The 12641-nt window shown below is 36.8% G+C and overlaps 4 non-coding genes across 4 annotated transcripts; all 4 read left to right on the top strand.

The window, feature by feature from the left end:
* Window positions 1-325: 325 nt before the first annotated feature.
* Window positions 326-396, top strand: TRNAG-CCC (transfer RNA glycine (anticodon CCC)). Its single transcript has one exon. It is a non-coding gene; the product is annotated as a tRNA-Gly (tRNA).
* A 382-nt stretch (window positions 397-778) lies between these two features.
* Window positions 779-849, top strand: TRNAG-CCC (transfer RNA glycine (anticodon CCC)). Its single transcript has one exon. It is a non-coding gene; the product is annotated as a tRNA-Gly (tRNA).
* A 1450-nt stretch (window positions 850-2299) lies between these two features.
* On the top strand, window positions 2300-2370 carry TRNAG-CCC (transfer RNA glycine (anticodon CCC)). Its single transcript has one exon. It is a non-coding gene; the product is annotated as a tRNA-Gly (tRNA).
* Window positions 2371-5857: 3487 nt separating this feature from the next.
* Window positions 5858-5928, top strand: TRNAG-CCC (transfer RNA glycine (anticodon CCC)). The gene has a single exon. It is a non-coding gene; the product is annotated as a tRNA-Gly (tRNA).
* The last annotated feature ends 6713 nt before the right edge of the window (window positions 5929-12641 follow it).

Genomic DNA, 12641 nt, shown 5'->3' with positions numbered 1-12641 from the left:
TCACCTAACTCCTCTGTTACATAGGGCTTTCTTTACATTGGCATCTAGTGTAGTGGTATCATAGCACCCTATAGGGCTTTCTTTACATTGGCATCTAGTGTAGTGGTATCATAGCACCCTCCCACGGTACAAACCGGGGTTCGATTTCCCGGATGTGCATGTCCATTATGTTTACTCAAAAATATTGTTCTCGACCGTGTTTAAGTCGGTCTAGGAATCTCATGGCAAAAGATTCTTGGTAACCTTTTCATTTGTATGTCAAAAGGCACTTAACCGCTCGGTTACATAGGGCTTTCTTTACAAGGGCTAAGATTATTACAAGGGAGCGCATCTAGTGTAGTGGTATCATAGTACCCTCCCACGGTATTGACCGAGGTTCAATTCCCCGGATGTGCATGTTCCATTTTGTTTACTCAAAAATATTGTTCTCGACAGTGTTTAAGTCGGTCTAAGAATCTCATGGCAAAAGATTCTTGGTCATCTTTTCATTTGTATGTCAAAAGTCACCTAACTCCTCGGTTACATAGGGCTTTCTTTACATCGGCATCTAGTGTAGTGGTATCATAGTACCCACCCACAGTACTAATCGGGGTTCGATTTCCCGGATGCGCATGTCCATTTTGTTTACTCAAAAATATTGTTCTCGACCGTGTTTAAGTCGGTCTAGGAATCTCATGGCAAAAGATTCTTGGTAACCTTTTCATTTGTATGTCAAAAGGCACTTAACCGCTCGGTTGCATAGGACTTTCTTTACAAGGGCTAAGATTCTTAGAAGGGAGCGCATCTAGTGTAGTGGTATCATAGTACCCTCCCACGGTACTGACCGGGGTTCAATTCCCCGGATGCGCATGTCCATTTTGTTTACTCGAATATATTGTTTAAGTCGGTCTAGGAACTCATGGCAAAAGATTCTTAATAGCCTTTTCTTTTGTATGTCAAAAGGCACTTAACCCCTCGGTTACATAGGGCTTTCTTTACATGGTCTAAGATTCTTACAAGGGAGCGCATCTAGTGTAGTGGTATCATAGTACCCTCCCACGGAAATGACCGGGTTTCGATTCCCCGAATGCGCATGTCCGGAGCACATCTAGTGTATTGGTATCATAGTACCCTTCCACCCTACCACGGTGCTGACCAAGATTCTTTTCCCCGGATGCGCATGTCCCTTTTGTTTACTCGAAAATAGATTCTTTTCCCCGGATGCGCATGTCCCTTTTGTTTACTCGAAAAAATATTGTTCTCGACAGTGTTTAAGTCGGTCTAGCAATCTCATGTCAGAATATTCTTGGTAACCTTTATATTTGTATGTTAAAAGGCACCGAACCCCTCGGTTACATAGGGCTTTCATTACATGGGATAAGATTCTTATAAGGGAGCGCACTAGTGTAGTGGTATCATAATTCCCTCCCACGGTACTGATCAGGGTTTGATTCCCTGAATGCGCATGTCCATTTTGTATACTTGAAAGTGTTTAAGTTGGTCTAGGAATCTCATGGCAAAAGTATCCTTGTAACCTTTTCATTTGTATGTCAAAAGAATCCTAACCCTTCGGTTACATAGGGCTTTCATTACATGGGCTAATTTTTTTCGATGGGAGAACATTTAGTGTAGTGGTATCATAGTACCCACCCACAGTACTGATCGGGGTTCAATTTCCTGGTTGTGCATGTCCATTTTGTTTACTCAAAAATATTGTATACTCGATAGTGTTCAAGTCGGTCTACGAATCTCATGGCAAAAGACTCTTGGTAACCTTTTCATTTGTATGTCAAAAGGCACTTAACCGCTCGGTTACATTGGGCTTTCTTTACAAGGGCTAAGATTCTGACAATGGTGCGCATCTAGTGTAGTGGTATCATAGTACCCTCCCACGGTGCTGATCGGGTTTCGATTCCATGGATGCGCATGTCTATTTTGTTTACTCGAAAATATTGTTCTCGATAGTGTTGAAGTCGGTCTAGGAATCTCATGGCAAAAGATTCTTGGTAACCTTTTCATTTGTATGTCAAAAGGCACCCAACCCCTCGGTTACATAGGGCTTTCATTACATGGGCTAAGATTCTTACAAGGGAGTGAATGGTATCATAGCACCCTCCCACGATACAGACCGGGGTTCGATTCCCCGGATGTGCATGTCTATTTTGTTTACTCAAAAATATTGTTCTCGATAGTGTTTATGTCGGTCTAGGAATCTCATGGCAAAAGATTCTTGGTAACCTTTTCATTTGTATGTCAAAAGGCACTTAACCGCTCGGTTACATAGGGCTTTCTTTACAAGGGCTAAGATTCTTATAAGGGAGCGCATCTAGTGTAGTGGTATCATAGTACCCTCCCACGGTACTGACCGGGGTTCGATTCCTCGGATGCGCATGTCTATTTTGTTTACTCGAATATATCTTTCTCGACGGTGTTTAAGTCGGTCTATGAATCTCATGGCAAAAGATTCTTGGTAACCTTTTCTTTTGTATGTCAAAAGGCACTTAACCCCTCGGTTACACAGGGCTTTCTTTACATGGGCAAAGATTCGTACAAGGGAGCGCATCTAGTGTAGTGGTATCATAGTACCCTTCCACGGTGCTGAACAAATTTCTTTTCCCCGATGCGCATGTCCATTTTGTTTACTCGAAAATGTTTAAGTCAGTCTAGCAATCTCATGGCAAAATATTCTTGGTAACCTTTATATTTGTATGTTAAAATGCACCTAACCACTCGGTTACATAGGGCTTTCATTACATTGGTTAAGATTTTTATAAGGGAGCGCATCTAATGTAGTGGTATCATAATACCCTCCCACGATACTAACCGGGGTTCGATTCCTCGGATGCGCATGTCCATTTTGTATACTCGACAGTGTTTAAGTCGGTCTAGGAATCTCATGGCAAATGACTCTTGGTAACTTTTTCATTGTATGTCAAAAGGCACTTAACCGCTCAGTTACTTACAAGGGAGCGCATCTAGTGTTGTGGTATCATAGTACCCTCCCACGGTATTGATCGGGGTTTGATTCTCTGGATGTGCATGTCAATTTTGTTTACTCGAAAATATTGTTATCGACAGTGTTTAAGTTAGTTTAGGAATCTCATGGCAAAAGAATCTTGGTAACCTTTTTAATTGTATGTCAAAAGGCACCTAACTCCTCGGTTACATAAGGCTTTCTTTACATCGGCATCTAGTGTAGTGGTATCATAGTACCCTCCCACGGTACTGATCGGGATTTGATTCTCCGGATGTGCATGTCAATTTTGTTTACTCGAAAATATTGTTCTCGACAATGTTTAAGTCGGTTTAGGAATCTCCTGGCTAAAGATTCTTGGTAACCTTTTCATTTGTATGTCAAAAGTCTCCTAACCCATGGCTTACATAGGTCTTTCATTACATGGGCTAAGATTCTTATAAGGGGGCGCATTTAGTATAGTGTTATCATAGTACCCTCCCAGGGTACTGATCGGTTTGATCTCCCGGATGCGCATGTCCATTTTGTTTACTCGAAAATATTGTATACTCGATAGTGTTCAAGTCGGTCTACGAATCTCATGGCAAAAGACACTTGGTAACCTTTTCATTTGTATGTCAAAAGGCACATAACGGCTCGGTTACATAGGGCTTTCTTTACAAGGGCTAAGATTCTTATAAGGGAGTGCATCTAGTGTAATGGTATCATAGTACCCTCCCACGGTACTGACCGGGGATCGATTCCCCGGATGCGCATCGTCCATTTCGTATACTCGACGTTTTTAAGTCGGTCTACGAATCTCATGGCAAAATATTCTTGGTAACCTTTATATTTGTATGTTAAAAGGCACCTAAACCCTCGGTTACATAGGGCTTTTATTACATGGGTTAAGATTCTTATAAGGGAGCGCATCTAGTGTAGTGGTATCATAGTACCCTCCCACGGTACTAACCGGGGTTTGATTCCCCGGATGCACATGATCCATTTTGTATACTCGACGTTTTTAAGTCGGTCTACGAATCTCATGGCAAAAGACTCTTGGTAACCTTTTCATTTGTATGTCAAAAGGCACTTAACCGCTCGGTTACATAGGGCTTTCTTTACAAGGGCTAAGATTCTTATAAGGGAGCGCATCTAATGTAGTGGTATCATAGTACCCTGCCACGGTACTGACCGGGGTTCTATTCCCCGGATGTGCATGGTCCATTTCGTATACTCGATGTTTTTAAGTCGGTCTACGAATCTCATGGAAAAAGACTCTTGGTAACCTTTTCATTTGTGTGTCAAAAGACACTTAACCGCTCGGTTACATAGGGCTTTCTTTACAAGGGCTAAGATTTTTACAAGGGAGCGCATCTAGTGTAGTGTTATCATATTACCCTCCCACGGTACTGATCGGGGATCGATTCCCCAGATGCGTATCGTCCATTTCGTATACTCGACGTTTTTAAGTCGGTCTACGAATCTCATGGCAAAAGACTCTTGGTAACCTTTTCATTTGTATGTCAAAAGGCACTTAACCGCTCGGTTACATAGGGCTTTCTTTACAAGGGCTAAAATTCTTACAAGGGAGCGCATCTAGTGTAGTGGTATCATAGTACCCTCCCACGGTACTGACCGGGGTTTGATTCCCTTGATGCGCATGGTCCATTTTGTATACTCGACGTTTTTAAGACAGTCTACGAATCTCATGGAAAAAGACTCTTGGTAACCTTTTCATTTGTGTGTCAAAAGACACTTAACCGGTCGGTTACATAGGGCTTTCTTTACAAGGGCTAAGATTCTTATAAGGGAGCGCTTCTAATATAGTGGTATCATAGTACCCTCCCACGATACTAACCGGGGTTTGATTCCCCGGATGCACATGATCCATTTTGTATACTCGACGTTTTTAAGTCAGTCTACGAATCTCATGGAAAAAGACTCTTGGTAACCTTTTCATTTGTATGTCAAAAGGCACTTAACCGCTCGGTTACATAGGGCTTTCTTTACAAGGGTTAAGATTCTTATAAGGGAGCGCATCTAGTGTAGTGGTATCATAGTACCCTCCCACGGTACTAACCGGGGTTTGATTCCCCGGATGCACATGATCCATTTTGTATACTCGACGTTTTTAAGTCAGTCTACGAATTTCATGGAAAAAGACTCTTGGTAACCTTTTCATTTGTGTGTCAAAAGACACTTAACCGCTCGGTTACATAGGGCTTTCTTTACAAGGGCTAAGATTCTTACAAGGGAGCGCATCTAGTGTAGTGTTATGATATTACCCTCCCACGGTACTGATCGGGGATCGATTCCCCAGATGCGTATCGTCCATTTCGTATACTCGACGTTTTTAAGTCGGTCTACGAATCTCATGGCAAAAGACTCTTTGTAACTTTTTCATTTGTATATCAAAAGGCACTTAACCGCTCGGTTACATAGGGCTTTCTTTACAAGGGCTAAGATTCTTATAAGGGAGCGCATCTAATGTAGTGGTATCATAGTACCCTGCCACGGTATTGACCGGGGTTCTATTCCCCGGATGTGCATGGTCCATTTCGTATACTCGACGTTTTTAAGTCGGTCTACGAATCTCATGGCAAAAGACTCTTGGTAACCTTTTCATTTGTATGTCAAAAGGCACTTAACCGCTCGGTTACATAGGGCTTTCTTTACAAGGGCTAAGATTCTTACAAGGGAGCGCATCTAGTGTAGTGTTATCATATTACCCTCCCACGGGACTGATCGGGGATCGATTCCCCAGATGCGTATCGTCCATTTCGTATACTCGACGTTTTTAAGTCGGTCTACGAATCTCATGGCAAAAGACTCTTGGTAACCTTTTCATTTGTATGTCAAAAGGCACTTAACCGCTCGGTTACATAGGGCTTTCTTTACAAGGGCTAAAATTCTTACAAGGGAGCGCATCTAGTGTAGTGGTATCATAGTACCCTCCCACGGTACTGACCGGGGTTCGATTCCCTGGATGCGCATGGTCCATTTTGTATACTCGACGTTTTTAAGTCGGTCTACGAATCTCATGGAAAAAGACTCTTGGTAACCTTTATATTTGTATGTTAAAAGGCACCTAAACCCTTGGTTACATAGGGCTTTTATTACATGGGTTAAGATTCTTATAAGGGAGCGCATCTAGTGTAGTGGTATCATAGTACCCTCCCACGGTACTGATCGGGGATCGATTCCCCAGATGCGTATCGTCCATTTCGTATACTCGACGTTTTTAAGTCGGACTACGAATCTCATGGCAAAAGACTCTTGGTAACCTTTTCATTTGTATGTCAAAAGGCACTTAACCGCTCGGTTACATAGGGCTTTCTTTACAAGGGCTAAAATTCTTACAAGGGAGCGCATCTAGTGTAGTGGTATCATAGTACCCTCCCACGGTACTGACCGGGGTTTGATTCCCCAGATGCGCATGATCCATTTCGTATACTCAACATTTTTAAGTCGGTCTACGAATCTCATGGCAAAAGACTCTTGGTAACCTTTTCATTTGTATGTCAAAAGGCACTTAACCGCTCGGTTACTTAGGGCTTTCTTTACATGGGCTAAAATTCTTACAAGGGAGCGCATCTAGTGTAGTGGTATCATAGTACCCTCCCACGGTACTGACCTGTGATTGATTCCCTGGATGCGCATGGTCCATTTCATATACTCGATGTTTTTAAGTCGGTCTACGAATCTCATGGCAAAAGACTCTTCGTAACCTTTTCATTTGTATAACAAAATGAACTTAACCCCTTGTTACATAGGTCTTTCTTTAAATGGGCAAATATTCTTACAAGGGAGCACATCTATTGTAGTGGTATCATAGTACCCTCCCACGGTACATATCGGGGTTTGATTCCCCGAATGCGCATGTCTTTTTTTTTACTCGAAAATATTGTTCTCGACAATTAATTAAGTGGTATTTTGATGATAACAAACCTACTTTTAATTATTAACAATTTTTATTTTGAACTTTCCCGAGTATAAGATTGGGAATGACGATTTTAACGACTTTTGAATCACTAAAATCATAGCGAAAACAAAGAAATTACAGTCGAGACAACATACCCGACGTGATGATGTGGCAGCTAAATCAAAATGACACTAAAATCATAGCGAAAACAAAGAAATTACAGTCGAGACAACATACCCGACGTGATGATGTGGCAGCTAATTCAAAATGACACTAAAATTAGAGCTAAAACAAAGAAATTATGGTCGAGATAACATACCCAAAATGACACTTTTAATTATAGAAATCTAACAAAGGGTGGAGTTTTTCTTATTATTATATTTCTAAATAAAATTATTTTTACAAAATATAAATTTGAATCTAACGTTACTCAAATCGATTTTTATTATTACTAGATTACACTATTATATTATTATATTTTAAAATTTTGTTGGTTACTCGCATAATTTTTATTATTATTATATTATTATATTTATAATAAATTTTAAAATTTTAATTTAATCGTTACTTACCTTACTTTTTATTATTATATTATTACTATATTTATAATAAATTTTGAATTTTAAAATTTTGGTGGTTACATCATTTTTATTATTATCATATTATTATATTTATATTAAATTTTGAAATTTTAATTTAACAGTTACGCACATTACTTTTTATTATTATTATATTATTATATTTATAATAAATTTAAAATTTTTCAAGATTTTTATTATTTTTATATTATATTTTTATGTTTTTTAAAAAAATAATAAAAATAAATTTATAATTTTTTTTTTATTATTTACTTTTAATCTCCCCTTCCATTTCACTTCTAACACAATCTCTTTTTTTCCACTTTCAACAGAACTTTGGTAATTCTTCATCTTCAATTTTCTAAAGCTTCTGCTCTCTCCCGCTTCTAATTTTATTTTTATTTATCTTATTCTTGAGAGAGATTTTTTAATGTATTGTGAAGAAATAGTTGCGAGTGCTCCAAATTGTAAATCTACTCTTTTAAAAAGTTGTGGTGTGTTCCTGCAAATTCAAATACTTGTATCAATTTGATCATACGTCGTGGAAAGGATTGAGTTTGCTCTTAAACTCGTAAAAAAGACGGTGTAGCAGTTGTGCTCTGATCCGTGGAAATAGTCGAGAAAGTTCTTTATTAAAATTCCCAAGAGACGCTTGGGGAGTGGAGTAGGTCGAGTTTGACCGAACCACTATAAAATTACAGTGTCATATTTTCTAACTCTTTCTTATTTAATTTGAAAATTATTATTGTGACTTATTGCCTATTCTAAGTTTCTTACCGTTGATTATTGGTTTGACTTACAATCTATCTTAAAAAAGTTTCATAATTAGAAAAATTAATCACGCTTAAATACTTTTATCCCCTCCCCTTCTAGGGTTGTCATACCGATCCAACACTCATTTGTCTTAGGCTCTAAGAAAGTCTAAAAGACATGGAGGAATCGTCGTAAGCTCTTAGCCTCCCTATATTTCCACTGTGTGCCTAGCCAAACTCACATCCTCATGCCAGCGCTCCATCTATAGTACCCTCTCAATGTTCCATGGGCCTTAAATGGGGTAACGTTGCATTCCTATATGATAGGTAGACCTTCACCAATTGAGTTAAGTTCACGATTAGGGTTTGCGTCCTAACTATTCTTACACAGACCTAGTTGACCCATAATGTCGTAATGGACCATAAATATTATTGAGGGACCAAGAAAAGATAAAACATAGCTTTAGGCTCACATTTGTTATAAAATTTTTCTAAATAATAAATATGTTTGCTCACATTATGTCAAATACCTAGCGACAAACTCCTATCTTCCTTTCATTACTGAACAAGTTCCCAGATAATAACCCTAAGGGTTTTCTTATGGATGATAGTGACGATATTTATGATAGTGGCGATATTGATGATAGTGGCGATATTGATGATCGTGACGATATCGACCGTGACCTTGATACGAACTGGAACTTCTAATAACTATGATGAATGCATGGCTAACTATGGATATGATGCCGGAAATAGGGAGTTTAAGTGATTTAATCTATTATAAATATGTTTTTGTTTCTGGCTATAAAAATTTTTGGTTAATCACTTTAAATTGAATTTTTAATAATTGTTTCTTAAGGAAAAAAAAAAAAAGAAAAAAGAATCCAATTATATTAAATTACTTCCAATTTATTATAAAAAAAAATTAATAAAATAATTAAGTTGCTCGCATGAAAAAAAAAAAAAAAAAACAGTTTTTTATTTTCTTGAATTTATTATTCTAGAATTTTTTAATTAAAAAAATTGTAAAAAGGCTAAACAAATGCTTAGTGTACTGGTATCATAGTACCCTCCCACAGTATTGACCGGGATTTGATTCCTTGGATGTGCATTTTCCTTAAATTACTTTGCTATATATATGTTTCCGACGAAAAATTTTAGTACGGTGTTTGTTCTATCAGTTCGATCTTTGATCTTGTTTCTATCAATGAAATTCTCCAATCCATTGATCGAATTATGATGGACGAGTCTTGGATCATTCGATTACGTATTATAAAAAAATCTATATATATATATATAGATATATATATATCTATATATATATAGAGGAGAGCAACCCTTCATTTGTATGTAACGCTCTTCCTTACGAAGGACTTAACTGTTTGGTTACATAGGGCTTTCATTATATGAGAGATTCTTAGTAACCTTTCATTTGTATGTCCGTTGAAGCGTGGACTTAACTGCTCAGTTTCATTACATGGGCTAAAATTCTTAGTAGCCTTTCATTTGTATGTCTGTTGAAGCGTGGACTTAACTGCTCGGTTTCATTACATGGGCTAAGATTCTTAGTAGCCTTTCATTTGTATGTTGAAAGGCTCGTTGAAGCGTGGACTTGGGTTACATAGGGCTTTAATAACATGGTCTAAGATTCTTAGTAACCTTTCATTTGAGTGTCGAAAGGCCAATTGATGTGTGAACTTAATGTTTGGTTACATATGGCTTTAATTACATGGCCTAAGATTCTAAGTAACCTTTCATTTGTATGTCGAAAGGCCCATTGATGCGTGAACTTAACTGTTCGGTTACATAAGGCTTTCATTACATGGACTAAGATTCTTACAAGGGAGCGCATCTAGTGCAGTGACATCATAGTGCATCTAGTGGTATCATATTGTACCCTCCCGTGGTACTGATTGAGGTTCGATTCCCTTTCGAAAATATTATTCTCGAAAGTGTTTAAGTCGAACTGATCCAATCTAGAATGTCGAAAGGTCCGTTGAAGCATAGACTTAACTTCTCGGTTACATAGGGCTTTCATTACATGGGCTAAGATTATTACAAGGTACTGTATCTAGTGTAGTGGTATCATAGTACCCTCCCATGGTACTAACCGGGTTCGATTCCCCGGATGCGCATGGACATAACTCCTTGGTTAGATAGGGTTTTCATTGAACTAGGATTTTCATGAGATAAGATTCTTAGTGACCTTTCATTTGTATGTTGAAAGGCCCAGTGAAGCGTGGACTTAACTCCTAACTCTTTAGTTACATACGGGTTTCATTGGGCTAGGATTCTTTTGGGAAAAAATTACTCCTAACTCTTTAGTTACCGGTTTCATTGGGCTAGGATTCTCTTGGGAATGCAATAGCCAAAAAAAATAATAATAATAATAATAATAATAATAATAAATAAATAAATAAATAAAAATAATTATTAAAAAATAGAAAAAATAACAATAATAATACTAAATAAATAAATAAACAAAAAACAACATTTTCCCCTTCTCTCCACTAACCTCTCATCCCTTCCCACAATTATCTCTCTTCAACCCCTCCCTTCTTCAACCCTCCCTTGCGAACGGCAAAAAGAAACAGAAAAACAACCAAGCAACAATTTCCTGGTAATAGCTCAAAAAAATAAAAATAAAGAAATAAATAAACAAATAAAAATAATTATAAAAAAAATAGAAAAATAATAATAATAAATAAATAAATAAATAAACAAAAAAAACAACAACTCAAAAAAATAAAAATAAAGAAATAAATAAACAAATAAAAATAATTATAAAAAAAATAGAAAAATAATAATAATAAATAAATAAATAAATAAACAAAAAAAACAACAACATTTTCTCCTTCTTTCCACTGACCTCCCATCCCTCTCCACAATTATCTCTCATCAACCCATTCTTACCAATCGCAAAAAGAAACAGAAAAACAACAATGGTCAGATTTTGAGAAGAAGTACAATGGAACACAACAATGGTCAGATTTTGAGAAGAAGTAAAATGGCTTTCAACACAGTGAGATTGCAGATTTAGAGATTTTGTTTCGTCATTACTGTAAAATCCTATCTCAGATTTCCTTTTCCTTTATCGCTTTGGTTATAAGAAGTTAATTTAGGATCAAATCTTCTCTCATATTTTACCCTGTAATAATCAGATCCCATATCCAATTGATTAGATTTTTGTTAGCATTTTAAGTTATACGGTTAGATTCAATAAAATTCTAGTTGGCAGATCTAATATTTTATGCTGTAATAATCAGATCCCATATACAATTGATTAGATTTTTGTTAGCATTTTAAGTTATACGGTTAGATTCAATAAAATTCTAGTTGGCAAATCTATAAAATGGTAGCCAAATAATCCACTTAAAATTGCGAGTAATATCTGTTTACACAATTGAAAATCTATTCACAGAAGGAAAGGAAAATAATTAGAGAGAGATTGAGGAAAGATTTGTGGAACAGAATTTAACAATAAAACAACAAATATTATAGGGCAATGAACTGAGTTAAATTTTGTAAGAAATATGAGAATTTATGATGAACAATGTAAATTAGGGAAATAATTTTGTAGAGTTGAACCCTGAAACTAATATCATGGGCTCATATAGGTTGACTTGGTTTTCAAATGACGAAATCGAACTTTCATTAAAGATATATTTGTGACAACGACTTAAGCTAGCCAGGTAAGTGGCCTTACTATCGGCATGGTTATATTTGATGTTGACACGTGCCCGTGGTTCTGCACGTGTCATATATATTGATATGTGTGAATTATCTATTAATCGGTATGCTTATATTATGTTTATGTTATGTTATAATATGTGAATTGTATGATAATAATTATGGTATGATGTGTTCAAGGATAGGTTTGAGATAGGATACGAGAAGGATGTACAAAACGAAATGTAACGATAGGAGTAAGATACGTTCATGAAACGTTAAGGTTAGGTTACATACTGGAGTGATATGGATAAGAGAGATTGATGGAAGAATACGGTTAGGTTACGGGTAGAAAGGGATAGGTTTGTGATAGATTGATACGATAGCGTTAGGATTGATAGAACGATAGCGTTAGGTTAAGTTCTTGTGATGATATGACTAAGGTACGTCCATGTAATGATATGTCTGTGATAGGTATAAGAACGTTAAGGCTATGATAAGTTAGAGAACGATATGACTACGAAGTGTTTACGTTATGGCTTGTTTATGATATGATACATTGTGATGCAATATGTCATGGTATGACGTATATATGATGAAATATTATGTTAAAAGCATAGAACGTTATATTAGGTCTCTCAAATTATGTGTATACAGCATGATATGAATGACATGAAATTACCATAAATGACATGAAATATAACCCCGTTAGAATGATGTATGATTTGAGAACTGAAGAATGAGAAACGATATGATATGAATGATGAATGATATCTGAAACGATA

Source organism: Cucurbita pepo, chromosome 18, assembly GCF_057944985.1.
Source record: "Cucurbita pepo subsp. pepo isolate OVF chromosome 18, ASM5794498v1, whole genome shotgun sequence".
Classification (NCBI taxonomy): domain Eukaryota; kingdom Viridiplantae; phylum Streptophyta; class Magnoliopsida; order Cucurbitales; family Cucurbitaceae; genus Cucurbita; species Cucurbita pepo.
Note: the sequence above shows the minus strand (reverse complement) of the source record. Positions and strands in the feature narration are given on the sequence as shown.